This window comes from Melospiza georgiana, chromosome 29 (assembly GCF_028018845.1).
Source record: "Melospiza georgiana isolate bMelGeo1 chromosome 29, bMelGeo1.pri, whole genome shotgun sequence".
In the NCBI taxonomy this organism is placed as follows: Eukaryota; Metazoa; Chordata; class Aves; order Passeriformes; family Passerellidae; genus Melospiza; species Melospiza georgiana.
In genome coordinates this window covers 2,565,630-2,593,128 of record NC_080458.1, presented here as the reverse complement: position 1 = coordinate 2,593,128, position 27,499 = coordinate 2,565,630, and the positions used below count along the sequence as shown (strand labels likewise).

The following is a 27,499-nucleotide window of genomic DNA, read 5'->3' as shown; positions in this document are numbered from 1 at the left end:
CAAGGAGTTGTATTTCTCAGCTAACTTAACTCCCAAAGTATTTTTATTCCCCTATTTTTCTGTGTATTTAATTCACTGGTTTGCTGTTCTATTTTTCAAGATGTTATCTATTTATCTCTTCCTTCTGTTTCTTACTTTCACTTACAGCTTAAATACTTCTTTCAACCCCTTACACTTAAATATTTTTTTTTTACACCATTCTTCTACACAGTACACTTCTCTCTAAGGAGATGTGGTAAAACTTGTAATGCACAATCTACATTACCTCTATTCTAATTTGTCTATATTCATTCTCACACATTCCTTCACACCCTCAAGACACAAACTGGATCATTATTGCTAGATAATCACTGTGGCTCCCCTCACCTTGGGGTTGGCACACAGGTCTCAGTATCCCTGGGCCTCTTGGAAGGGCCCTGGCTCTGGTTGCCTCTGGTGCACATTCACCTGTGAGGCTGTCTGCGTGTCACTCACGCTCTTACAACTACGGCTCCCTCACACATCTGGGGAGCACTAGTCTGGTTTGCAGGTCACACACACACTTCCACTGCCCCCTTCCCACCTGCCGGGGAAGTTGAGGCTGACTTTGTGACTCACTCTCACACACACAACAAGACAACAATAAGGTAGCTTTTACTTTCACATTACTTATTACAAGTTTAGTTTTACTGGCCAGTTTTGGTGCTATTGGATATCCTTTCTACCTAGCTGTTTTTTCTAACTTCAGATGTTTTTCACTATACTATACTATACTATACTATACTATACTATACTATACTATACTATACTATACTTCTTAGTACTTTGTTGAGACAGGACTTATCTGCTCCTGTATCTATTCTAATTCTTCATTTAGGGATCCCACTTTAAAGTTTACCAAGGGCTCTTCTAGATGTTGCATCGGGTCCCCTATAGTGTAAAGCCCCTGACCCTCTAATTGTCACCTCTAAGGATCTTCCCTAAATTATCTTGTTCCCTGGCTATTGCTGCATCGAGACTGAGCTTTCTACAAAACCTCCTGACGTGTCCTGCCTTTCCACAGTAATAGCAATGTCGTTCTCTCAAAGGGCCTTGAGGTGTCTCAATCCCTCTTGTACGTGACAGTACTGACCTATCCTTGCCTCCTCCTGGTGGTGGACCCGCCCACCCTGCACTTTCTCTAGCTACAGCAACCATGATCCTAGCCTTGGCCCTTGCTTTATCTTCCTCCCTCCTTAAATACACCTTCAATGCCTTTCTTAATAACTCATTAATGTCCTTCTCTTGCCAATCTTCCATCTTTTCCAGTTTTCTCTGTATATCACGCCAAGATTTGGTAACAAATTGGACTTTTAGTAGCATTTGACCTTCTGGGGTGCCTGGGTCTATTCTAGAGTACATCTGGAAGTTCCGCCTTAGGCGATTAAGCCAGGCAGCAGGAGCTTCATCCTTCCCTTGTGCACCCTCAAATGCCAATTGGGTGTTAGTTCCTTTGGGAACTCTCTTTGATCCCCCGTATTATCAAAGACCTATATTCCCTCATGGCCTTCCTCCCCTCCTCCTGATTAGGGTTCCAGTTGGGCTCCGTTAGTGGCAATTTCTGTTCACCTGTTGGCACCTGGGGTCCTGGACTGTTATCTTTCTCCCAAATTTTTATGCCAGCCGCCCTTATCATCTGGACCTCTTCTGGGGAAAATAATATACTCAGGATGGAATTCATCTCCCCCCAAGTGTAGATATTTGGACCTAGAAATTGATCCACTTGGTTGGCTATGCCCACTGGGTCCTCAACTAAATGCCCCAACTCTTTCTTGAATCCTCTCACCTCAGAAGCAGTTAGGGGAGCATTCACAAAGCCAACACCTCCCGCTACTCCTCCCATAGGAACCTCTCTGAGCCGAAAGAGTCTCTCTGCCTTGGAGGTCTTGGATCTGGTGCTACAGTACGGCCCATCTTCAGATGCCAAACTACTTTGTGGGTTCTTTGGGTTACCCTGAACTTTCTGCCCATCAGCAGGTGTATTTGCTGATAGCTGTTTACTGGGTGAGGCGGCATTTGTGTCCCAACTCGGAGGAGGTAAAGGGACAGCAATAGGAGGGGGAGAAGAGTCTAAGTAGATATTAAGCAGAGCTGGAGAAGGGGTGGAGAATGCAGCAGGTGGAGTAGGCACTTGTGGTGATGCAGAAGGGACTGGAGGGGATACTGGGTTTATCATAGCGGAAGCTGAAAAGGTAAAAGGAGGAATTTGAGCAGGTGGTAATGAGATGGCAGCCGGGGGAGGAACCGGACCTGCCATTTGAGGTGCTTGAAGAAGAGGATTATAAGGTGGAGGGGCAGAAGGAGGCAAATAATCTAGGGGGTCCCATCTATTACTAGTTCTATCATCCCCTCCTTCATTCCCCTCTTTCTTCCTCTGTACCTTACAAATTCGCACCCCTTCATCCCCAACAGTGCTCTTTAACCAGCAAGATACATACAGTAATTGCTCAGGATCAGTATCGCCTCGAGCTGTCAGATAATTATTTAATTGTTGGCACATCCACTTATCCTTTGTCCCACACCAAGGCCATCCTCCTTGCACCTCTAATTCTGGCCACACTTCCATACAATAATGGATCATTTTCACTTTATCTAATCCCTCCGTGGCCTCTATAGAATCCCATTTTACTAACAGTTCTCCTAAGGGACTATTGGGATGTATATACCTCGGTCTCTTGCCGGTCTTTTTACTATTACAACATCCCATTTTTCAGGTCTCAATAAAAAAAGTCCCAAAGGTGCCTCTACTGACCGGGAATTTCAAAAAACCTTGTTTGAGGAGCTTCAGCCTCCTCCACTGAACTTCAAATTTCTGCCTGATGCTCAGGACTTTATAGTGAAACAACTGCCCAATCTCTTGATTGCCCAACTTCCCAGCGTCAGGTCTTACATCTATCGGGACTTGAACACACGAAGCCTCGGCCAAGAATCCAGATCGTGCCTGACTCCCTCAGTCCCTCAGTCAGGAAAAACAACTGCCTGATTTTTTAGTTCGCCTAACCCGCCAATTTTTAGGCTTCACTGTATCAGGACTTAAAAGCAAACCGCAGCCTCCTTCACTGGGGTTTGTGCCTGACTCCCTTTGTCAGGACTTACTTTGCCTGCAGGGCTTGTGAACCACCCGAATCCTTCTCGGGACTGACAAATCTTACACGAATCCTTCTCGAGACTTACAAAAGTGCCTGACCTCCCTTTGTCAGGACTTTGGGGTGCGTGCCACTCATACACAGTAATTCACTCCGCACGCCCGGAGTGGGGGGGCCCTTTTTTCCCCCTTGGGAGACGACTTCACTCACACTAATTCCACTCGCTTTCCCCTGTTTCTGGCCTGCCCCTTCGCAGGAGTCAGGAAACGCGGTGCTAAGGGGACCCTCTCACTTCGAAGGTCCGGCTGCCGGCCCTCGTCTCCCTCACACACACATGCGCATGTCTCCCACTCCCGCCACCGGATTTCTCACCAGTCCGGTGCTCCAGTGCTCTTCTGCGTCGCTGTCCTGAGCCGGTCCCTCTTGGTCCTGGTAGCCAGCTGTCCTCTGAAGATCCAAGCCTGTGCTGCCCTGAGCCAGCCCTCAGAGAAAGAAAGGATCGGGTTCCAGCGCTGTTTTCAGCTCTGTTTGACTCACCATGAGGTGACAGCAGGAGGCTGCTGGTGCCTTTGCCTTGGGAATTGCAGTTCATGGCTGCTCTTGACCCTCTTCTGCTTACCACCTGAATTTTATCCATAAAAATGCAAGTGCCTCTCAGTTGGTGCTACCCATGGTGCTTTCCTGACAGTGAAGTCAGTATTTTTGTCACAGACATAAAGATCGGCAGATACTGGAATGCCCACTGGTCCCTGAGCAATAAAGTGAGGGGAATTAAAGTCACACAGGCCACATTTGCAGCGCTCAAACACAGCCCTGTTGCTGGCGTTGTTGAAATAGAATAAACTGACAGAGGCCATAACAGAAATTGCCTCTGCAGTGTGGAATTAAATTAAAAAATCCACCAGGAGAAGCAGAAACCAGAACTTCTCGACTCGCTTCATTGCTCCTTCCCAGCAGCAGGAAACGTAGATGCCCAGAGGTGTTTTGTACTGCTGCTGCCCCCAGTTTGAGGCCAGGCTCTGCCCAGTCCCAGCGGGAGCCTGAGCCCAGCCCAGGGAGCTCAGCACACCCGGGGCCAGGCCCAGAGCCCTGGGCACGGCTGCCCATTGCGGGGCAGTGGCGCAGACAGAATGTCCTGCAGCCCAAACCTCCTGCTCCTGCCACACAGCGCCAGCCTTCTCCCCCTCCTCCTCCTCTCCCAGCATGGCACAAATTCCAGCTCGGAGGAGGCTTCCCCAGAGAAGGCTCCGGCTCCTGTTCCAGTCTGAATGTCCCTGCAGAGGAACAGGGCATCTTTCAGCCACTTCCACAAGCTCAGGCTTCGCACTTCCTGGGGAATCTGGGATGCAAATGGCCATGCTAAGAAAGCCAAAAGCCAAAATGTATTAGTAATTATTAGAAAAAAAATCACCCTTCTTCCAGGCAAAGTTCACCAGGTCATTCCCTGCATTTGTCCTTTTCAGATTCTTTCAGTCAGCTGCTCTTAGAGGTCCATCTTGTTCTGGTGCTTATCATGAACTGATTGTGCTCTTGATTTTTGCCTTGTTTGCCCCCACCTATCATCACTGCTTCCAGTGTTCTGCTCTATCTGGAACCTGAGGACACTTTCTCAGTTGTGTCCCTGACAGAGATCTCTTCAAAGTCCAAGAGACTTCAATGTTTCAATGTAACTGAGTTCTTGAAGGTTCTGTGACATCACTGAGGGACTTGTGACATCACAGAGCTGGCTGTGACAACACATAGTAGGATGTGAGGCCATATAGCAGTCTCTGCCATCATAGAGTGTGTCTCTGTGGCATCAGAGAGAGGGTTGTGACATCACTAGGTGGCTGTGTAACATCATAGAGGAGGCTGTGACATCACAGAATAGACTGTGAGATCACAGGGTCACTTTGTGACATCACAGTCATTTATGACATCACAGCGCTGCTGTATGACATTACAGGGTAATATAATAGAGTTAGCTCTGTGACATCACAGGAACTGTGTTACATCACAGGTGGTGTATGACATTGCAGGGGCAGTGTGACATCACAGAGAAGGCTGTGTGACATCACAAGGAGGTTATGTGATATCAAAGGAGCTGTGTGAGGTCATTGAGGTCAATCCTCCCCGCCCCACCCTCACAGTTTATGCCAGAGAAATCTAACCCTGCTCGTACACAGTGGGGTCCCCTGTCCCCCTGGGTCCCCCTGCCAGTGTCACAATGATCCCTACATTCCATGGAACCACACACCTCTACTCCATGTGTGGAATCCCAGCTCTGTGACTCCATGGAGTGTAGGGATCATTGTGACACTGAGAGGCTCCACCAAACCAAGGGTCCATTATGACCCCGCCAGGCCTCATGGAGCTGTGGAGACCATTGTGACAATTTGAGGTCTCATGGAACCACGGGACCATTGTGACACTGTGAGACCCCATGTGGCCAAAGGTCCATTGTGACATGGCAGGGCTCATGGAACAGAGGAGTCACGTGACATTGTGGGGTCAGGGGAACTATGGAGACCATTGTGACACTGCAAGGCTTCATGGAATCATTGGGACCATTGTGACACTGCTGGACCCCATGGAATGGGGTGCCCCTTGGTGCCAAGACCCTCAAGAACTCAGTTGTCTCTTCTGCTAATGAAACACTGGGGCTCTGTACTTTTCTTCTATAGAAAAAGAACTCTCCTTCTCCTCCAGGCATCCATGGCCAAAACTAGGATCTCACCTCCAAATTTCCTTATATCCAGGCATTGTTCCAATAGGAATATTGCCAGGATAAGTCTGGCTGGTAATGGTTTCACAAGGGTCAGCTCTCATCTGTCCCCAAAACATTTGGGAAGGCTCCGTGCTTTCCTTCCTATGGAAAAGAACTGTCTTGCTTCTCCAGGTGCCCATGGCTGAGATTGAGCTTCCACCTCCAAAATTCGTTAAATCCAAAGAGTGCTCCCAGACAAAATCTGCCATTCCTGACAAGTCTGGCTGGCCTTGGCTTAGTGAGACTCTCACCTGCCTTCCAAACACTGGAGCTTCATGCTTTCCTTCCTATGGATAAGAGCTGTCCTTCTAGTCCAGATGCCCATGGCCAGAATTGGGATTTCACCTCCAACATTCCCTGTTGTGACAGACTGGAGGAGATTGTTGGCTAAAAATATTTTATGTGCTTGGGAGGAAGGGCCTTGCCCTGCCCTGGAACCCCAATCCACCCAGAGTCTCTATCCCAGCCCAGCAGTGTCTGCCAGTCCCTGGCACAGCACAGGCAATGCTCCACAGCCACTTCTGCAGCCCCCAGCCCAGCTCCTGAGTGACCAAATGAGCCCAAGCCCCATGTGGGGGAAGGGCTCAGGAAGACCAAGGGGTTTGAAGGCTGACCACAAGGCAAGCACACATCTTGAGCCTACCTCCTCTTGGAATTTCTGTCTGAACACTGATGGAATGCAGGAGTTGGTAGCTGTGTGTGCTTCTCTGCATATTTTTTGTCTTTCTTTCCGTTTCTTCTTCTGTTTTTTGCTCCTGCATATTTTGAATAACATTAAATTGAACAGGCTTAGAGTCTGTGAAGTTGAATGGGCCAAGTCAATGCTTTGAGAAGTGTTTTTTGTTGATTTAATGTCTGTCATAGGTTGACATGAGAAGAATTTTAAAAAGTAATACAAAACTTTTTGTGTAACTGAATCTGTTAAACCACTAAGATACTGAACATGCCTCTGTGAAACACATATGTTAAAGATGAAAAAACCCAGGAACCTCCTCTTTCTTTTCCAGTCAACAAAGAAGCAGCGGGCCCTGGCCCTAGCCTGTGGGATTTCAGCACCTCAGGATGGAGGTGCAGAGTGGCCGAGAACACCCTTGGGGGGCTCGGGAGTCCTGGAATGTTGCCAGAAGTGTCTGGTGGCTGGACTTTGATCCTACACAGGAGATGACACCTGTATGAGGACTGGGAGGATTTCACTGGGGTGAATGGTGAAGGGATAAGTTAATTAGAGTGTAAAACACAGGGTTTAGGATTTCTGTACAGGGGGGTCTAAAGAAGTAAGATGGAGGAATTGGGGCGTGTCCTGTCCTTCTTCTTCTTCTTCTTGGCCTCCAACTTCTGTGGTGATGGTGGCACTTTGGGATTGGTCTTTACTAGAAGTGCACCGGTTAATAAGGGTAGAAGGTATTGGGGAAAAATTATAAATATTGTATACGTAACTTCGGGTATAAAGATAAGTGACCGCCCCGGGGGCTCTCGGTGTGCCCATGGCTGACTTGCTGTGCAGACCTCTGTCAGGCTGAAAGAAAATCTTTTAGATAAACAATTAATAAACACCGAGACTGAAACAAGATCAGAAGTCTCTCCTCGTCCTTTGAAGCGCCGGGCTGTCCAAGGCCACCCTGGGCCTTTCCAGGCCACCTAAACAGCCGAGAAACTGACACTAGTCCCCATCTCACCCAAACCAAACCAAACCAAACCAAACCAAACCAAACCAAACCAAACCAAACCAAACCAAACCAAACCAAGCAACCCTGCCATGGGCTGAGCTCCTTCACCCCTCCCCAGGCTGCCCCCCACTATCAGCCCCATTCTAACCAAACCAAACCCCAACAACTACCAAACAGGAAAACAAAAGAGGCTACAAAACCCCAACTAGAACAAAGGTAGCCACAGCTGTTAAAATCTTACCATCAAATCCCCTCGTCAAGTCCCTCCCCGCAACACAACTCAAACCAGAAACCCTCACAACCTACAACCCATTCAATATAACCCTTCAACTAAAATTAAACAAACCCCCCCCCCCCAAACCAACTATAAAACTAATCCTAACACAATCCAACCACAACTTCCACCCCAAGTTACCAGCGGGTCAGGTGTTAACCCTTTCAATATTTCAATCTTCCCTCAAGTAAAAGAAAAAAACAAAATACAAACATATTTTAAAAATCCATAAAACCATCAAAGTCAGTAAAGAAGAAGCAAAATCCCAAATAAAAATGAAGAAAAAATTCCTTAGTCTTAAAACTAAAATCCTCTTAAAATCTTTTTCTTTAAAACACATCAAACTATAAAAAAATTAAAATATTAAAAAATACTACCAAACAAAAACCTCCATCTTAAAATAAAGAAATTACTGAAATTGCATCAAATTTTTAGCAGAAAAATAAAAAGTAATCCAGTATCCCCAAGAGAAGATCTCTATTCCCAGAGATAAAAATTATTCAAAAACTAAATAATAAATTATTCAAAAACTAAATAAATAATGAGTTCTTTATCTTTAAAGAACTCATTTTTAAAACAATACCCCATACATCAACATGGCCCATCAACAAGCTGTAAAAAAGCTTGTAGCAATAAAAACAACTTCACAATAACAAAGTTCCCCAGACAACTGTTATCCATGTCAAAATTAGGAACTACAAAAAACCACATTTTCCTCTTGTAAAATAATTTCCATAACCCAAACAAGATAAACTTGTCTCCCTAAGTAAACTAAAAAACGACTATTCTACAAACAGCAAACTAACTACAAATTTTAAGTTTAGTTTCTTTACATTGCCAATAAAAAGAAAAAGGTGTAAAGGAAAAAAAATTTTTCCAAAGAGTTTATTTAAATTCTCCCTACCTTTTCTCTTTAGGCTGCTTTTAATGAAAGTTTCTTTATATGCTTTTAAAATTTTAAGCCTACTTTACCATTCTCGTAATTTTATTTCAGAATAAAATAAATACATAAATCAGTAACCGACATTAAAACACATCACATTCATCAATACATTAATTAAGAAATCTCAAGATTAGAAAAATCTTAAATTAACAAACCAAAACCACTACTATGTCATAATAAACCTTTTGCAAAAGTTTCTCTGATTTTCTAAAGTACCCAGTAAAGGCTGTTTTGTTCTTTTGAGCTCCTCAGAATCTCTTGTTCGTATTTCTCCAGGGAGTCCAACTCAGAATACATAAACAACTATAATTCCTTTTAAATGTCTTCTTGTTTGAGAGAATTGTTTGGGGGATGGAAGTCAGGGCTTGTCTGTCCTGCTTGGCACAGCCCAGGCAGGGCTTTCCCAGCCACATTCCACACTCCATTTCCCAGCTGGAGCCGCTGGTGCCTCTGAGTTGTGCTGCCCCAGCCCCAGGGGCGCTCTCCTCGTCTGCCCATTCCCCCACGGTCTCTGGGCAGGGGTGGCCTCAGTGGGGGCTGTTGACATCCTCAGCAACTTGGAGGCTGCTGCTGAATTTTCCTGCTGCAGAGGCTTGTTCAGCCTTCAGTTCATCAGTGCAGGAATTCAGTGTGGCAGGGCTCATTAACATTCAGAACACCTTAACAAGCCAAGCCCCTGGGAATGATTTGATTTCAGTTTCCAAATAGTTTGTAGTTAAGTAGATCTCAGTAGTATATTCAAAGTGAATACACGATATTTTAAAAGACAGTGAGAAAATAATTTTTAGGTCCTGTTTTGTTTTGTTTTCATGTTAATACATTGATATGAGCAATTTCCAATTGACACTGAATCCATGTACTTCCTCATGAATTTGAGTAGATATGAAAATCAAGACCCTTCATGGCTGACAATCAATCACACTCTGTCCCTACCCCCACCCCACCATTTCCCCCATCCAAGCCCTGGCACTCAGAGCAGCCTTGTGCAAATCTGAACTCCCTCCAGCCCAGGCTGCATCTGCAGCTTTCAGCTCCTTGGCTCCAACTCCCACCTGCTTTCCTTGAAGAAGGAGCTGCCTGAGACACAGAGGGATGTTCATTCATTGTCCGGCAACAATGCCAAGGGAAGGCACAGTTCCATCAATGCAAAAGTCATTACTCTGTGGGATATTGAATCCACTTTCCACAGCAGACAGTCTCAGAGCAATGGAAAACCTTCTGAGCCCAGTACAGATCCCAAGCTCCCCCCCAAACCCTTCCTGCCCAGATTCTGCCCAGATTTGCTCTTTGCACACACAAGTCACACAAGGCTGAAGTCAGGAGCTCCCTCCATGCCCAGAGGGAGGAAAAGAGAGAAAGGGGATGAAGAGCTCTCCTGTGCAGACCCAAGGTCCAAGTGCAGCCCCTGCAGTGGAAACCACAACTCATCAGGTTTGTGTCCTTTGGGCTCAGGGACTGCTGACACTCAGAGGCACAGAAAGGTTTCTTGCCCACAAACACAAGTTGAACATTTGAACAGTTTAACAACCATCACAGCTCTTCCATCAGCTCTCTGTGATGTCCCAGCAGCATCTGACATGTCGCCCATCTCACAGGGATTTCTGTACATGAACAGATTTAGACAAAGACATAAGGTAATTCTGTGATCGGTAAAAACACAATTAAAATTATATTTATTATATATTTATTTGAACTTCAGAAATATTGGGCAATTTTTTCCAGCTCAAAGCATGCAGCCAGTCAGTTGAGAGGCACTTGAATGACCAGAGACCACCCAGAGGAGGAAATCAGAGAGCGGTAGAAGTACATAGATCCAACTGCTGTAAAAGAAGAGATGTCCTTAGACATGGCCATTTCAACAGAAAAGCTGAAAACACCTGAAGGAAAAGGGAGAGGAAGTAATAAACAGAATATTGGTGACACCAGTAGAAGGGAAGATCGGTATTTCTCCTCCTACCATTAGTACACCTCCAGGAAATTCCTGTTCCTGATGGGAAAATTGTGCCATTTCTTAAAAGTACTCAAATGACCCAGATAATAAAAATTTGTTTGTATATTATGAAACAAACAGGGTTTAACACCTGTGCCCCCTTTCAGGCAGACATCAGTTGTGTGCCCATGAACAGGCAGTGCCACTTGTGCCCTGAGGTGCCCTGCTGGGATTAGGTCTCTCTGAGAGCACCAGAGGGAGAGCAAAGCACCTTGCAAGCTGCAGGTCCCTGACAGCCCTGCAGGGCCCCTGTCCCATCAACATCTGCTCTACTGCAGTCTGAAACAGGGCCCAGCATGGTGCCAGGATCATCAGAGAGCTGAGGTGTGTGCTGGAATTCAATGCCCTCCCCATCCCGCAGCAGCCCTGCATTTCCCTCCTGCAGCCTTGGTCTCCAGCACAGCCATGGAGGCTCTTTGGGCTCTGGACTGTTGCTGCAGCTGCCAAGGGCAGCTGAGCTCTGCCTTTGGCACAGTCAGCCCTGGCCGGTGCAGGTCATGCTCAGCAATTGCTTGTGTGTGCCTGGCCTTGCTGTCAGCCCCGGCAGCAGCTGTGTGGCCCCTTTGTGGCCCTGTGCTACCCCAGCCATGGTGGCCCAGCCCCTGTGCAGGCCCAGCCCAGGCCAGGAGCATTGCGGCTGGGAACGGCCTCTGTGCCATGGTGCCCACAGCAGCCTTGGGGCTCTGTGCCCCATGGCCTCCCTGCTGGGCAGCCTCTGCCAGCTCCTGCAGAGCACGTGGCACCTGTGGGCCTGCACAGACAGCCCTGCCCCGGGCTCTGCCAGTTTCTGGGCCAGCAGAGGGGCTGGCCTGGGCTGGTCCTGGCTGGGAACAGGCCTTGAGCCCTGCTGGAGGATGGAACTGGGCCACAGCCAAACTCAACCCAGGCCAAAGCTGGGCTCAGCAGCCAGGGCTGCCAAGGGCTGGGGACAGAGGCTGGTGCTGACAAATGTCCTTGGCCCCCTCCCTGCTTTGTCCATGCCACCAAGGGCACAGAGCAGCCTCCTCTCTGGGCCACTTGCCTGTTTGCAATGCCTTGCACAGGCACTGGCCCTGCCCCACAAGGCCTGGTCTGAGTCCTGCCCCTGCACACTCAGCCAGGCTGAGATGGACACTGATGGTTTCTGGGCCAGCCTTTCTGGCTGACTGCAGAGGCCAGGACAAAGCTGAGTGGTTTCTCTGTTGTACCCCAGCCCTTGCTGGCCCCAGGGGCTGATGGCATTTGTGCTCCCTCAGCTTCATGTCCCCAACAGCATGGGCATGCTCCTGCCTGCTCTGTGTAATGTAAACCGGGGCTCCTGAGCCAGTGCTGCCGTGTCTGTGCCTGCAAGGATGGGGCACTTGTGTGAGCTGGGGGAGAGGTGAGGGCTGCAGAGGGGGGATGTTTTTGGCAGCTGCATGAGGACGCTCTGGGACGCTGCCCTGGGCTGTGCAGTGCACTGGGGATGGATCAGCCCCTGCTCTGCTGCTCCTTCCCGTCTGCCCCAGGGCCCTTGCAGAGCCTCAGCCATGCTGTTTGTCCCCAGCCTGCCCATGACCACTCTGGGGCTGCTCACGGGGCCTTTCTGTGCTGAGCATTGGCCTGGCTGTGTTCTTGAGAGAGCCTGGGCAAGTAGCCTGGAGCCCCCAGGCCCTGGCCTGAGGCATCAGCACTGCCCCAGCAGTGCCCATGGCCTGTCCCTACTGCAGCCCCAGCACTGCCACCCCCAGGGCTGTGCCCGGCCCCGAGAACACTCAGGCCCTAGAGCAACACCAGGGCCACCAGGGCAGCAGGGCAGGGCCACGGCAGCAGCACTGGCAACACCAAGCGTTGCTGCTGCTGCTGTGCCAGCACTGATCTGCCCCCAGCTCTGCACACAGACATTGCTACTGCAGCTCCAGAGAAGGCAAGAAAAGGGCATCTCTGCAGAAAACTCTGCTGGGAGGTCCTTTAGTTCATTTAAAGCCACCAAGAGTGCAGCCCCTCATTGACACAGTGTGTGGCCACAGGAAAGGTGGAGAGAAACAAAATGTGAAACAAAATGAGAAAAAAATGGCATTTTTTGATGGACAATATGAAAAAAGTAAAACAAACATAAAGAACCTCCAAATGGAAACCAACAAGAAGTATGAAAAACAACTTTTTGTACTTGTGATTTGCAGAAACTGGCCAGCAGTTTAATGTTTCTGAAACCATCCAGTCATCAGTCTCCTCACTGCAGCCTTGAGCTCCTGGTTCCTCAGGCTGTAGATGAGGGGGTTCAGGGCTGGAGGCACCACCGAGTACAGAACTGACATGGCCAGGTCCAGAGATGGAGAGGAGATGGAGGGAGGCTTCAGGTGAGCAAATGTGCCAGTGCTGATGAACAGGGAGACCACGGCCAGGTGAGGGAGGCAGGTGGAAAAGGCTTTGTGCCGTCCCTGCTCAGAGGGGATTCTCAGCACAGCCCTGAAGATCTGCACATAGGAGAAAACAATGAACACAAAACCGAGTCCTAAACAGCCACTAAGAGCAAGAAGTCCCAGTTCCCTGAGGTGGGATTTGGAGCAGGAGAGCTTGAGGATCTGTGGGATTTCAGAGAAGAACTGGCCCAGGGTATTGCCATGGCACAGGGGCAGGGAAAATGTATTGGCTGTGTGGATCAGCGAAAAGAGAAAGGCACTGGCCCAGGCAGCTGCTGCCATGTGGGCACAAGCTCTGCTGCCCAGGAGGGTCCCGTAGTGCAGGGGTTTGCAGATGGACACGTCGCGGTCGTAGCACATGACGGTCAGGAGTGAATACCCTGCTGTGATAAAGAACATAAAGAAAAAGAGCTGTGTGGCACATCCAGTGTAGGAGATGTTCCTGGTGTCCCAGAGGGAATTGTGCATGGCTTTAGGGACAGTGGTGCAGATGGAGCCCAGGTCGCTGAGGGCCAGGTTGAGCAGGAAGAGGAACATGGGCGTGTGCAGGTGGTGGCCGCGGGCTACGGCGCTGATGATGAGGCCGTTGCCCAGGAGGGCAGCCAGGGAGATGCCCAGCAAGAGGCAGAAGTGCAGGAGCTGCAGCTGCCGTGTGTCTGCCAGTGCCATCAGGAAGAAGTGCCTGATGGAGCTGCTGTTGGACATTTGCAATGTCTTGGCGTGGAGATCTGTAAAAAATGTAATCATGCAATAGCTGTGTTTGGAGAGGGACTTTAAATATTCCAGCACAGCCTGGGGGCACTTCCCCCCACTGCCTGCCCAGGGCTCTGCTGCCTGGAGCTGTCCCTGCCAGCAGCTGATTCCCTGTGCCCAGTGCTGGGCCCTGCCAGTGCTGCCAGAGCCCAGCCCAGCCCTGGGGGTCAGCTCTGCCCTGCAGTGCCCTCCCAGCTCTGGCACTGCCCAGGGGCAGCTCTGGCTCTGCAGGCTCTGATGGCAACGTCAGAGCAACCCTGAGGAAGCTGGAAAAGTGACACTGATGCTGCCTGTGAGAGGGCCTGTGCTGATTTCTGTCACTGCCTGGTTTATTCAAGTCTGTAAGATTTTTTTTTGTATTTATTCTCCACCTGAACTGAGAGATGATAGCTATATGCAATTTATATTCAGGCAATACAGTGCAGTAGATTAATAAAGCAGGATTTTCCCTTGTGTGCAGCCCTTGACTCGCTGTGCTCCCTTTATAATGTACTTGGAAATGTTCTGCAGTTAAATGTCATGCTGGGAGAACTGCTCATCAATGCAGCATCCTCCCCACACTATGACAACACTCCCAAGCCTGACCAGCTGTCTCCTCGCACCCAGATCTTGTCCCCCAGTGCTGGGAGCAGCTGCCAGGGCTGGCTGAGAGCTGTCCCTGGAAGGCAGCAGAGTCCCTGCCCAGCACAGCGCCCGGGGCTGCAGGACCCTGCTCTGCAGGACAGCCCTGGGCACCCCTGGCTGCTCTGCACAAGAGACAATCAGAGAATGTACTCACAGGGTCTGTAGGCAGTGGGATGTTCCATCTTTAGGAGATGTCTCCAGGAGCTGCAGCTGCATTGTCCTGCAGCCAGAGGTTCCTGTGCCAAGGGCTGGCATTGATTGTGCCCCAGGCACTTCTCAGCACCTTCCCAGCCCTGACTGATTGAAGATCTCTGTGCTTCTGTGCTGTGCCCTGGGTGGCTGCAGGCAGTGCCCCAGCCCTGCTGGGCTGGCACAGGAGCTGCTCATCAAGAGAAATGTGGTTTTAAAGCTCTTCTTGGTTACCAGGAGCTGCCTCTGTGCCAGGAACCCAGCCCAGCTCAGCAGCACAGACACAGCACAAGGACGTAAATGAGCCTCTGGGGCTTTGTGCTCAGGCCTTGTATATCAGTCCCTGAGAGGGAGCTGAAGAAACTTCTCCAGAACTATAAGTCAGAGTCCAACTCCAAAGTTTCTTGGACTTGTAATGGGTCTCACTGAAGAACACAACAGGCCTCAGGCTGAGGAGAGAACTGGAGGCAGTGATGACAGGTGGTGTGGTAAATAGGGACAGGCGTTCGGAAGATTACGTGATGTAATGGAGAGGCAGGACCCTCTGTTCCCCTAAGATAAGAGATTACCCTAGAAAGTAGCCCCCTAACAGTAGAGCCAGTAACTTTCCATTCCACACCCAGTAACTTTCCACCCCTGGTAACTTTCCACCCCTGGTAACTTTCCACTCCTTAGTAACCATAGATAGTAGAGACAGACCCCCTCTGACGTAGAGACCCCCTTAGACTATAAAACCCCAAGAGAAGAGTTAATAAACGCCTTTGGACCGTCCACCACATTGGTGTCTGCATGCTCATTGGCCTGAGCGACCCTGGAGAGTGGGTCGCCGTGCTGTTCCTCAGAACAAGGTTGCCTTGCCTTATACCAGAAGGCAACAAGGTGGGGAAAAAGAGAAGCCAAGTCTTGGTGCTCTGGGGCACAGCAGCAGGGTCTGTGCCACCAAGGGCTAGGAGGAGACACCTTGTCCTGGGGCCCAGGGACCTCCTGGCACAGCCCCAGCCAGGCTGGGCACTGTCAGCCCCTTATCCTGCCCTCAGCATCCCCCCTAGCCCACATCCCAGTGGCCTCAAAGATCTGCTGGAAGGAGTCCCTGGGGACCCTTGCTCAGGAATGGCTCTGGGGGCTCCTGGATGCTCCCTGCAGGGGCTGCAGCTTTTTCAAAGGACTTTGGGTTTGTCTTTTGCTTTGAATTTCTGTGATGTTTTTGCAATCATGCCCTCCAATTATCTGCTGTAATTAGTCTCTGGAGAGGCTTTGTCAGTAACAACACTCAGTGGGGCTCATTGCTACTTCAAGGTACTTCAGTTATTTTAAGGTACTTGGTGTTTCCATTTTGACACAGACTCTGGTTTTTCTCACAGACTCTGTGAGAGGTTTGTGCAATCACAGCCCCAATTATCTGCTTTAACAAGTCCCTTGAGAGCTTTGTATTGTCACTCAGTGGTGCCCACTAATGCCTTGAGATACTCAGGGTTTTTAAGGTAGTTTATGGATTTAAGAATACTTTTAGGTACTTTTAAGGTGTTTCCTTCCCAGTCTTTGAGAGGTTTTTGTGCCATCCTGACCTCTAGTTCTCTCCTACAAGGAGTCCATGAGGAGCCTGTGTTGGCTATCTTCCCCCTTTCTGTTTTACAACAAAGATGGAACTGAAAGAATTTTGTAAGACTTTCTAAAAGCATCCAAACAAATATGCGACAATTAGCAATACAACAACAACTAAGAGAATTAATAGTCCTGTTTTAGCTAGATATCATCTAACCCTTTAGTCCTTTGGACTGGAAGAGTTTATTGACCCAGTCTTTGTTTTCCATTTGAAGATTCTTGAACCCTTCAGTACCTTAGTGCTGTTGTGGATTGACTCGCTGTGGCTGGAGAGGGTCATAAAATACATGCTCTCAGAGTCTAAACAGCCATGCCCATGTGTCCAGAGTAAAAACTCTATCGCTGTTCTGCAAGGTGGCATGTCTGATGGTCTCTATGTCTGAGAGCAGACCACTCAATGTGAGGGAGGTAGCATTGGTTTGCTTACTTAACAGGCACCCAAGATGGTCTAATTGTCCTAAAGCTTTAGCTGCAGCCACCCATGGCAGTCCAAACTGGGGGTGCTACCATCCCATACCTGGATTAAAGCTTTCAAAGCCATCTCTTTGATATCATTCAATACTGGGGATACCTGCTGCTTGGTCATCTGGTAGGCTGTGTTGTCCTTCTCCAGCTAGATGGTTGATTGTCAATTCTGCCCTTACCTCATTATTAGCATAGTCTGCTATTAATTGATTTAGTTCACACTTCCATCCCCCTTCCCATAGGGTGTATTCTGTAGGTGACAAGAACATGGTCATAATATATGTTAAATCATAGGGGGTTAAGACATGTGCTCTAAACATGGCCGTCATTAGGCCATTAAAACAAGGTAAGTGTTTCCTATGATCTTTAGCTGCCCTACACAGATCCTTGATTTCCCTGTAAACCAATGGCTGATACCTGGGATTCTGCCCCCTTCTTTTATGACATCCTGGGGCAATGAGGGGTTTCAAGATTATTTGCCAGTCTCCTTCCTTAACTGCTTCTTTCTGGATCCTTTCCTGGGGATCTTCTGGGGTTGAGAGGAAAGGTGGCTCTGGGGAATCCATACTGTCTTCTGGAGAGGAAGAATAACTCAGAGCAGAAACATTTGTATTAGAAATAGTGTGACAGTTGGGCTTAGTATCTGACCATGGGGGTATATTGTTGATGGAGAGTGAGGCAAAGGGCACTGCCATTTTGTCAGGTGTTGGGGAGGAAGGGCCTTGATTTAGGATTGCGGACTTCCGGGGTGGAGTTCTGCAGGCATGGACCAGGGTGAAGGTGGAATGATTGAAAATGGGGCATCACCTGAAGTTTTGGGGGTGGAGTGTGGAGGTTTGTTCAGGGCGGAAGAGAAGGCTGTGGCAGCAGGAAGTGGAGGAGCCAGGATGGAGGAGGATGGTCGGGCTCCTGAGCCACATTCAGGCTCCTTCCATCTTAACTCTCCAGGGTATGATGCTCCTAGACTGCGTGGCCATTACCATCTTGGACCATCGTGGAAGGTCTGAGAAAGGCAGGTTTGGGGGGAGGTCCTGAGTTAGGAGTGACCAACTGATTGAGTTTTCAACACACTATTGCTGGTCAAGGGTGGTGTGGAAGATCGGGAGCATGTGGGGTTCAATGGGGTCCCTTTTGATTGAAACTTTGTACAATTTAACTCCTACTGAGTCCCAAAATTCAGTAGTATGGACTTCATCAGCAGAGGTGTCTGGAAAGTTTCTAATGATCCATCTCATGATTGATTTTAATTTCTTCTTTTAAAATATTATATCATGACCAGTGAAAATTAAAGCATCCATATATGCTCCTTTCTACTTTGGACATCTGGCTGCCCATTTTTCTCTTTCTCTGCCTTATGGGGAAGAGCCACCGGAACTACGCAAATCAATTATGGGACGTGGGTTCATATTGTAAAAACACAGTGGCAAAATGGGCAAAAAATGTCTTGCATTTCCCCAAACCCACCTGTAATCCTATGCAGCTGAAATCATCGTTACCCCGGCAGATCCTGGGCAAGGTCCCTTGAAGCAATGATGAATCTGCTGGGCCCGGCACGATCCAAAATCCCAGGGAGCGCTGGCCTATCCATCAGCTAACCCCAGCTGACGTGACTGACACAGGGAGCCCTGAATGTCAGGGTCACTCTTTGGGTGCCAAATGTCGCAGTGAAGGTGGCTGTGACAAACCTCTCTGGTTCCCTGACTTCAGGGTGAGGGTGGCAAAAATGAAAAGGGGCAGGATCAATGGAGTTGTTTTAAAGGAACTTTATTAACAGGGTAAAAAACAATAAACATGGAGAAGTCGAGAAGAGTATGAGGGGCAGGATCCAAAGACCTGAGACAAAGGGGAACCTACAACATGTACACTTGTGGATAGAACACTCTAGAACAATAACCATATAGGAAAACCAGTAACCAATAGGGGAATAGAACTTGGACAAGTTAGCATAGCAATATTAAAGGCTTATGGGAGAACGCTCAAGCTCACCCTAAGTAAAACAAATAATTCCCAGGGCTTGAAACTCACACCCAGTTCTTCTGAAGTAAAATCTGGCTGACTCTGAGTTTCAGCTGGGCTAATTACCACACCACAGCTGTGCACTGGCCCCTTGGGACCATGTGGCTCAACAGCCACAATGATGTCCTTGGTTCCATGAGGCTCCACAGTGTCACAATGGTCCCTTGGATCCATGGTGCTCTGCAGTGTCACAATGGCCCCTTCATTTCACAGGACTCCCAAGTGTCACATTGGTCTCCATAGGAAGGAAAGCACGGAGCCCCCATATTTCAGGATCTGATGAACAGCAACCACCAGAGGTCAAAGTAAGCCTGACCTGTCTGTCCTGGAAGGTTTGCTTGGCACAACCCTTGGATATTCAAAATTACGAATGCGGAATCCTAATTGAAGACATTTGTGCCTGGAGAAAGATGATTTTTTCCATACAAAGCAAAGCACAGAGCTGTTTCCAGTGCTTGGAAAACAGATGAGTTCTGGCACTCTGGAGTCAAAGACCAACCAGACTTGTCTGTCCTGGAAGCTTTTATCTGGCAGCAATCCTTGGATATAAGAAATTTGGAGGTAGAATCCAAATTTTGGCCACAGATACCTGGAAAAGATGGACAGTTCTTTTCCATAAAAAGGAAAGCCCAGAGCCCCAGTGTTTCAGAGGCGGATGGGAGTGGTTTTCCACATTCCAAGGTCAGCCAGACCTGTCAGGTGACCCCTGGGAGACTAAGGCAGCCATATCAATTTTGTATTCCCTTGGTTCCAGAGGGCCCTGCAGTGTCACAATGGCTCCTTGCTTCCATGATGCCCTAAGGTGTCATAATGTCCCCTTAGTTACAAAAGTCCTTAATGGTTGCACAAGGATCTTAATGGTCTCCATAGCTGCACAATTCCCCACAGTGTCCTAATGGTCTTTGGGTTCCATGAAGCCCCTCTGTGTCATCATGGCCCTTGGTTCCATCGGGGCCCAGTAGTGCAAAAATGATCCTCTTGGTTCCACGAATTCCCACAGTGTCACAATGGCCCCGTGCTTCCATGAGGCCCTGCAGGGTCACAATGGCCCTTTCGTTCCATGGGGCCCCACAGTGTCACAAGGGCCTCCACAATTCCAAGGGGCCTTGCAAGGCCACAATGCTCTCCATGGATCCACAGTGCCCAGCAGGATCACAACAGCCCTTTGGCTCCACCAGGCCCTTAAATGCAGCAATGGCCTCTTGGTTCCACAAAGCCCTGCTGCTTCACACCGGCCCCTTGGGACCATGCGGCCCAACAGAGCCACAGGGATGTTCTTGATTCCACGAGGCCTCACAGTGTCACGGTGTCCCCTTGGTTTCATGGTACCCTGCAGGGTCACAATGTTCCTCTTGGTTCCACAAGTTCCTACAGTGTAACAGGTTCCACAAGGGCCTGCAGTGTCACCATGGCCCATCGGTTCCACAACACCCTGCAGTGTCACAATGGTGTCCATAGGAAGGAAACAAGTGAGCCCCAGTGTTGCAGGGGCAGATGAGAGGCAGTCACCAGAGGCCAAGTCTAACCAGACTTGACTGTATGGGCAGATTTTGTCTAGGAGTAACCTTTGGATATAGAGAATTTTAGATGCAGAATCCCAGTTTTGGCCATGGGTGACTAGACAAGAAAAAGAGTTCTTTCCCATAGGAAGGAAAGCACAGAGCCCCAGTGCTTCACAATCAGATGGGAAGTAGCCCTTGACATGTCAAATTCAGTGGGACCTGACAGCCCCCAGGAGTCCAAACTAGGCAGACCTGTTCCATGTTCCATTGATTTCACGGGTCCCCACACTGACACAGTGTTCTCTGATTCCATGAAGTCTTGCAATGTCACAATGGCTTCTTGGTTTCATGAGCCCCCACAGAATCACAAGGGTCCTTTGGCTTCCTGCAGCCCCTCTGTGTCACAATGGCTCCTTTTTATATGGGCCCCACTGTTTAATCATTGACTCTTGCTTCTATAGGGCCTCTGAGTTGCACAATGGTCTCCTTGATTCCATAAGGTTCCATACTCACAACATAGTTTCCTTGGATTTCCATTGTCACAACTGACACTTGGTTCCATGAGGTTCTGTAGTGTGAGACAAAGTGGAAATTTTCCAGGGTAGAAATTCATTTTGATTTAGGTGAAATGTACATTTTTGATTTGAGTCTATGGTTAGAAACCATAGCTATTTAGCCTGACTGCAGAACCTAGGCTCAGTGAAGTTGCTCAATGAAGGACAGAGATAAGGGGGGGGAGACAGAGGATGATAGAGACAGAGACTGCTGTGAGAGCAAGTCAACCTGACCTAGGAATTCTTTCTGATAAAAAGAAAAACCAGTAGCAAATGTCACGCAAAATTAGTAAAAATGAATATGTATTATCCTCTTGTGAAATTGTATGCATATGTATATGAGAGGGGGACAAAAAGGGACCTGAAGTTCCCAGAGGTATGCATGCCTTTTAAGGAGCATAATCTCTGCATGTGTCCAGCACTGTAATAATAAACATACCGGCTTTACAACTTCCACAAAGTTGTGGAGTTTTTGGCTATATCTCCGCAAAATATTTTGGCACCTCAGATGGTACTTCTCTGTCCCCACAGGGGCAGAGGGGATAGACGGACCTCCAAGGCGCGCCCCAGGATTTTCCTGGAGGGGTTCTGCTTGTCTGAGCTTGCCTCCTGCAAGGACAGACAAGGACCTGCTGGCATCAGTGGATACAGTATGTATTGAGGGGGCCCCGGGGGAAAAGAGAGATAGGACGGCTGAGTAAGTCACTCAGAAATGTCTGAGTGCTCGGCCTGTGGATGTCTTGGGACATCGATCTCATCCAGTCTCTGACAGCGACCACAGTGACACTATGGAACCTCATGGAACCATGGGTCAGTTGTCACAATGCGGGTCCAAGGACACCACAGTGACACTACAGAACCTCATGGAACTAAGGGGTCATGGTGACACTGTCAGAGGCTGGATGAGATCTATGTCCCGAGACACCTTGGGATGCTCAGAATGCCCGTGTGGGGCCAGGGTCGGGTCAGGCCTTGGTTTATGGTGGGACAGAGCCCCTGGCCTGGCAGAGCTGTCAATCACACAGCGGGGGGGGGGGGGGGGGGGGGGGCTATCCTGACCCACTTCTGATTGGCCCAGCTGTCAATCAATCACACACCACCAGCGGGCTCTACCCTGGCTCTGATTGGAGAAGCAACTGGCAGTCCCATCCCAGGGGCGGGCCCATGAGGGCCCGGGGTGTTAAAAGCCGGAGCACGAGGCCAGCCCAGGGTCTGGGCCCTGGCTTCTCCTGCGGTTCCTTTGTTATTGAGGCTGGAACCTGAGTGGTTGGTACCTATGTGCGCGTCTTTCTATAGATCTTCTGTCTTTCTCTTGTTCTTTATTTCTTCTCCTTCTAATCCTACTTACATGGAACATTTTTGTGTAACTTAATATCTTAAGGGTTAACAGTTTTCAGGTGAAATGGACTAAGGCAATGAAATTAATGCTATGATAAGAGGTTTATGTTGAAGTGGATGTTGTATTAAAACATTTGCCATAGTTCCTTGACTGCCTGTATTTTGCCAGTAAAATTTTTTGTCATTTTGACCTCTTAGCTCAGTTGGTCAGAGCATGGTGCTGGTATCACCAAGGCTGTGGGTTCAATACCTGTGTGGGCCATTCACTTAAGAGCTGGACTTGATGATCCTTGTGGGTCCCTTCCTACCAAGAATATTCTTTGCATCTGCCCATGTTGAGAATATCTGGTTGGTGTTTCTCCTGTGACCCAAAGTCAAGGAAAGGAACCGTTGGTTACCCCCAGCATTTCAGCATTCTGGGGTGTTACAGCCCAGCAGGCTCACAATGGCCTCTTGTTTCCATGAGGCCCCAGAGTGTCACACTGGCCCCTTGGTTCCATGGGCCCCAGCAGTGCCACAATGATCCCCTTGGTCCCACAACTTCCCACAGTATCCCACTGGCCCCTTGGTTCCATGAAGATCTGGAGTGTCACACAGGTTTATGGCATTTGTCCTTGCTGCCCCTCACATCCCAGTGCCCCACAAACAGCCCTGAGCCACCCGTGAGGCACGGGCCCTGCTGTCACAGGCTGGGCTCAGGGCTTGGACTTTCTGCTTCCTCCAACCAGCCCAGATCTTGCTCAGCATTGCAGTTCCCTGCTCAGAGCCTTGGGCTCTGTGCAATCCTGGCCTCAAGGATCTGCTCTCAGCAGTCCCTGGGGAACCTTTGGCACTCCCTGCCCTCAGTGGGGTCCAGTGATTCTCCAAAGGACTTGGAGTTTTGCTTCTGACTCCTTGAGCAGCTTCTTCAGCCTTCTCTCAGTGCCTGAGGGTCCTGGACTCAGCCCCTAATCCACCATGGGTTTCATTAAAATACAGAAAGCACTTTGGGGCTCTTTGTCTAGTTTCAATGGTTTTCAGGTCTTCAGGGCTTAAACAGCTCACTGGAGTCAGTTTGGAATTCTTTTCAAGAGAAAGATTTCAAAGTGCATCTCATGACTTTTCTTCTTTAATCAAGTGAGTATTTTTTTATTTTCCAGTTCAGAGAAGAGCTGATAGAAGCATTCCCCAGGTGATCCTAATGCTGAATGTCTCCTTAGGAGGTCTGGGCACAGAGAAGAATGAGCCCCTTGAGGGCTGACCCTGTTTGGACAAGCTGCTCCTCACCCCCAGCCTCACCATGTCTGACATGGTCCACCTGGGACTGACATCCCTGTGCCCTGCAGCAGAACCTTGTCCCCTGAGCTCTGCAGCTCCATGTCCCAGCCCATTGCACCATGTCCCACCTGGTCTCCTCAGGGCTCTGCCTGCACACAGGCCCAGAAGAAGTTTCCCTGTTGAGAAGGAAAGAATGGAAAAGCCTGAGCAGGTTTCCGAAACAACAAACTCCACTCAGGAACCACCTGCTCAGTCCAGGCTGCCTGGAATGGTGTCACCTTTTTCCAAGGGACAGTGTGTGTAGAAATGATCTCTGGAAGCAGAATTCTCTGAGTGTTCCAGCTGAATTCTCTATCCTTGTCCTTTCCCTGGATCTCTGTTGCAGATGGAAGCTGCTGGTGCCATCCTCACCTTTAACCCCTCTCTTGAATGCAAACAGATATTCCCAGGTGTGTTCAGCAGGATTTGCTCAATGTTTCTACAAAACCTTTGTGTTCCCCATGGAACAAAGGGGCCATTTTGGACTGAGGGGGCGATGTGGAAGCAAGGAGTCAATTGTGACCCTGGGGTCCCATGGAACCAAGGGGCCATGGAGACACACCCAGAACCTCATGGAACCAAGGAGTCTATGGTGACCAGTGGGGCTGCATGGAGCCAGTGGTGCATAGTGACATTGCCCATCCAAGGAGGCTGTTGTGACACTGTGGAACCTCATGGAGTGAGGGAGGCCATTGTGACACAGAAGAACTTCATGGCACCAAATATCCATGGTGACACAGCAGCAGGGCATCATGGGAACCAAGGATCCGCTGTTGGCAGTAGGGAAACTCATGGAACCAGGGGCCGTTGTGGCACTGCAGAACCAACAGAACTGCTGGACCTTGTCCCCTGGCCCTGCACAGCTCCTTGGGAGGCACGGCAGGAGCAGCACCCTGGGAGCCTTGGGAATGCCCCTCTGGGATCCACGGCACACACTGCCAGGGGCTAGAATTCCAGTTCCCAGCCAGGAAAAGATGTTCCTGCCCTTGAAGGCCAAGTTCTTAAGAAGGAGCCAAAAGCCAAGTGAAGCAAGCTCTTAGAGTGACATTTCACTGCCAGCCTTCATAACTTCACCCATGGCTGTTGCAGCTCCTGGATTGGGAATTAAATCAGGGCAGGGTCTTTGGTGGGAGCTGTCCTGGGTCAAGAGAGACACTGAAAGAGAACAGAGCAGGCAGAGAAAGGCAGGAGAGAACGGAGGACAGAAACACAATGATCTGAGAAGGTGGCACTCTGAAAAACAGAACTGGAACTGACTGAAAATGAATGGGGCAGAAAGAAATAATTTTGTGACTTGATTTAGTTTCAAAATACAATTTCTGCCCTTTCTCACAAACCTCCTCCCAGTGTCATTCAGCAGTGCTGTCAGAAAGATCTCATTGTGGAGTGAATGTTCCAGGCTACAGCCACAAGCAAAAAGGGAATGGGGATTTTCCTGCTCCTGGTGTGTTTGACATCCTCAGCTCAGGAGAGAATGAGGCACCAGAAGAGAAGGGTAGCTGGGCTTCAACCATGCACAGAAAAGAAGGAGGGGAAAATCTCCAGTTCTGTTGAGAGGAGGATGAGGAGGATGAGAAAGAGGATGAGGATGAGAAGGAAGAAGATGAGCAAGAGGAGGAGGACAAGGAAATGGACATGGAGGAGGAGGATGATGAGGACAAGGACGAGGATGTGAAGGAGGTGAACGAGGAGGAGGCCGTGGAGGAGGAGGTGGACAAGGACGAGTAGGATGATGAGGATGATGAGAAGGAGGAAGAGGAGGAGGGGGAGGGGGAGGGGGAAGAAGGGGAGGAGGAGAACAATGATGAGGACGAGGTGACACAGCAGGGCGTCATGGGAACCAAGGATGAAGAGGAGGAAAAGGAGGAATGGGAGGGGGAAGAGGATGAGGAGGAGGAAGAGGGGGAGGAGGACGAGGACAAGGAGGACAAGGAAGACGAGGAGAAGGACGATTAGGAGGAGGATGAGGAAGAAGACGAGTAGGAGAAGGAGGAGGAGGACAGGGATGAGGAGGATGAGGAGGACAAGGAGGAGGAGGATGAGGAGGAGGACAAGGAGGATGAGGAGGAACAGGATGACGAGGAAAAAGAAGGAGGAGGATGACGAGGCAGAGAAAGAGGAGGAGGATGAGGAGGAGGAAAAAGAGGACGAGAAAGAGGAGGATGAAGAGGAGGAGTAGTAAGACAAAGAAGTTGAGGAAGAAGATGAGGATGATGAGGAGGAGGAGGAAGAGGAGAAGGAGGATGAGGACAAGGAAGAGGAGGACAAGAACGAGGAAGAGGAGGAGGATGAGGAGGAGGACGAGGACAAGGATGAGAATGTGGAGGACGGGGAGGAGGCCGTGGATGATGATTAGGACAAGGATCAGGAAGAGGAGGGAGAGGCGAAGCAGGAGCAGGAGCGGGAGAATCCCGGCACTCCCAGTGCCCACACGCTGAGCGTGCAGCACTCCCTGCTCTGGGAGCATCACCCCCAGCCCTGAGCCGCAGGTGAGGGTGAAGGCTGAGCCCGCCCCGGCTCCAGGAAGGGGTCGCAGGGAGGATTTTTTGGAGAGTGTTCGGAGCCGGCAGATCCCGGACTCAAGCTCCGGATATCTCCGGGCTCCCTAAGAGGAGCTTTTTTGCGGGGAGAGGAGCCATGATCGCCCCTTGGGAGGGTCCGGGGGGTCCACGTGGGGATGGCCCGGTACCAACGGGGCGGGACATTGGTTTTGGGGATCCCCGTGAGAGCTAGGGCTGTGGAACGGGGGATCCCCGGGGTGGGGAGAGGGGAAGGAGAGATACCGGAGCTGTGGGACCCCCGGCAGCCTGGAGATGAGGCGGGGACGGGACCCCCTCACCCTGACAGGGGGATGTCCTGGGGTGACTTCATGATGCTCGTACCCCCATCGGTCTGTTTAGCCCAGAAATTAGTTCTGCACCTTTAAGGCTGGTTCTGAGAGTGAAGGGGAAGAGGAAGAAGCTGCAGTTTGTTTTCATACACTGCACTCACTCCTCTGCATTCCGGCTCCTGGAGTGTTGTGATGCCTTTAGGAGCTGGAACAGAGGAGCTAAGAGAAATAAAGTGGATTTTTATTGAAATGCCTTCAAAGGCCACACTCAGGCAGCACAGGAGCCACAGCTGTGGCTCTGCCTGGATGGCTTCAAGCTCGGAGCAAAAGAGGGCTTGGTCATGAGATCTCACATTTTAGCAAGTTTTAGTCCATTTGTATATAGAAGTTAACTGCTCAGTTAATAGTTTCAAATGATGAAGTTACATCTTCCTTGCTTGCTTGCCCGCTCTCTTCTCTCCATGTTGTTTATGCTTTGGGCCTGAAGTTTTAAGAGATTGTCCTTGAGTCTCCAGCTAGAAGAGGATTGTTTTATCTTCACCACCCTGTGACAAGATCCCAGTATAAAGCTACAAGCTGCACATCAAAACAGAACGGAAAAATTTAAAACCTAAAGTATCAGTTCTCTGTGGACAGACTGACAGCAGGACAGAGCTCTCCTTTGCTTTTAGTTAGTTTTAGCTCGCTGAGACAGAGAAGTTCCTTGGACTGTGGTTTTTGCTTTTCTTCGGAGCTGTTTAAACCTGCTCTGGACTGAACACCCAGAACAACACTGGCACCTCCCACCTGTGGCCCACCTGGCAGAGCCTGGGCTGCGGCATTTCCAGTGCTGGAGGGACCGATAACAGAGTGATAAAAGACTGATAAGAGACTGAATGAGCTGAGCTACAGCCCACAGAGGGACTTTTTGAGTTTGTCATCTATTTTGGAGCGGCAAGAGGTTTCATTTTTTAATATTGTTCATTTTTTGTGCTGGTGAATGCTTTGCCTTTTAAATAAACAGATTTTTCCCCTTTTCTCCATGGAAATATTTTCTCAATCCGGTTGGGGGAGGGGCCGCTTGAATCTGCTTTCTAGAGGAAACTCTTTTGGAGATTTTCTCCCCAATTTGCCCTAAACAGGACAGGGTGGTGGGAAGAGGGAAGAGACCCAAGTGGCTGGACTGGGGTGAGGCTGGAGTGGGGGACCCTGAAATTCCCCTAAAATCCCTAAGCAAGACCCTGGA

The 27,499-nt window shown here is 49.4% G+C and overlaps 1 pseudogene; it reads right to left on the bottom strand.

The window, feature by feature from the left end:
* LOC131094398 (zinc finger protein 850-like) overlaps positions 1 to 27,499 on the bottom strand; it is a 672,678-nt pseudogene that overhangs the window by 86,782 nt on the left and 558,397 nt on the right.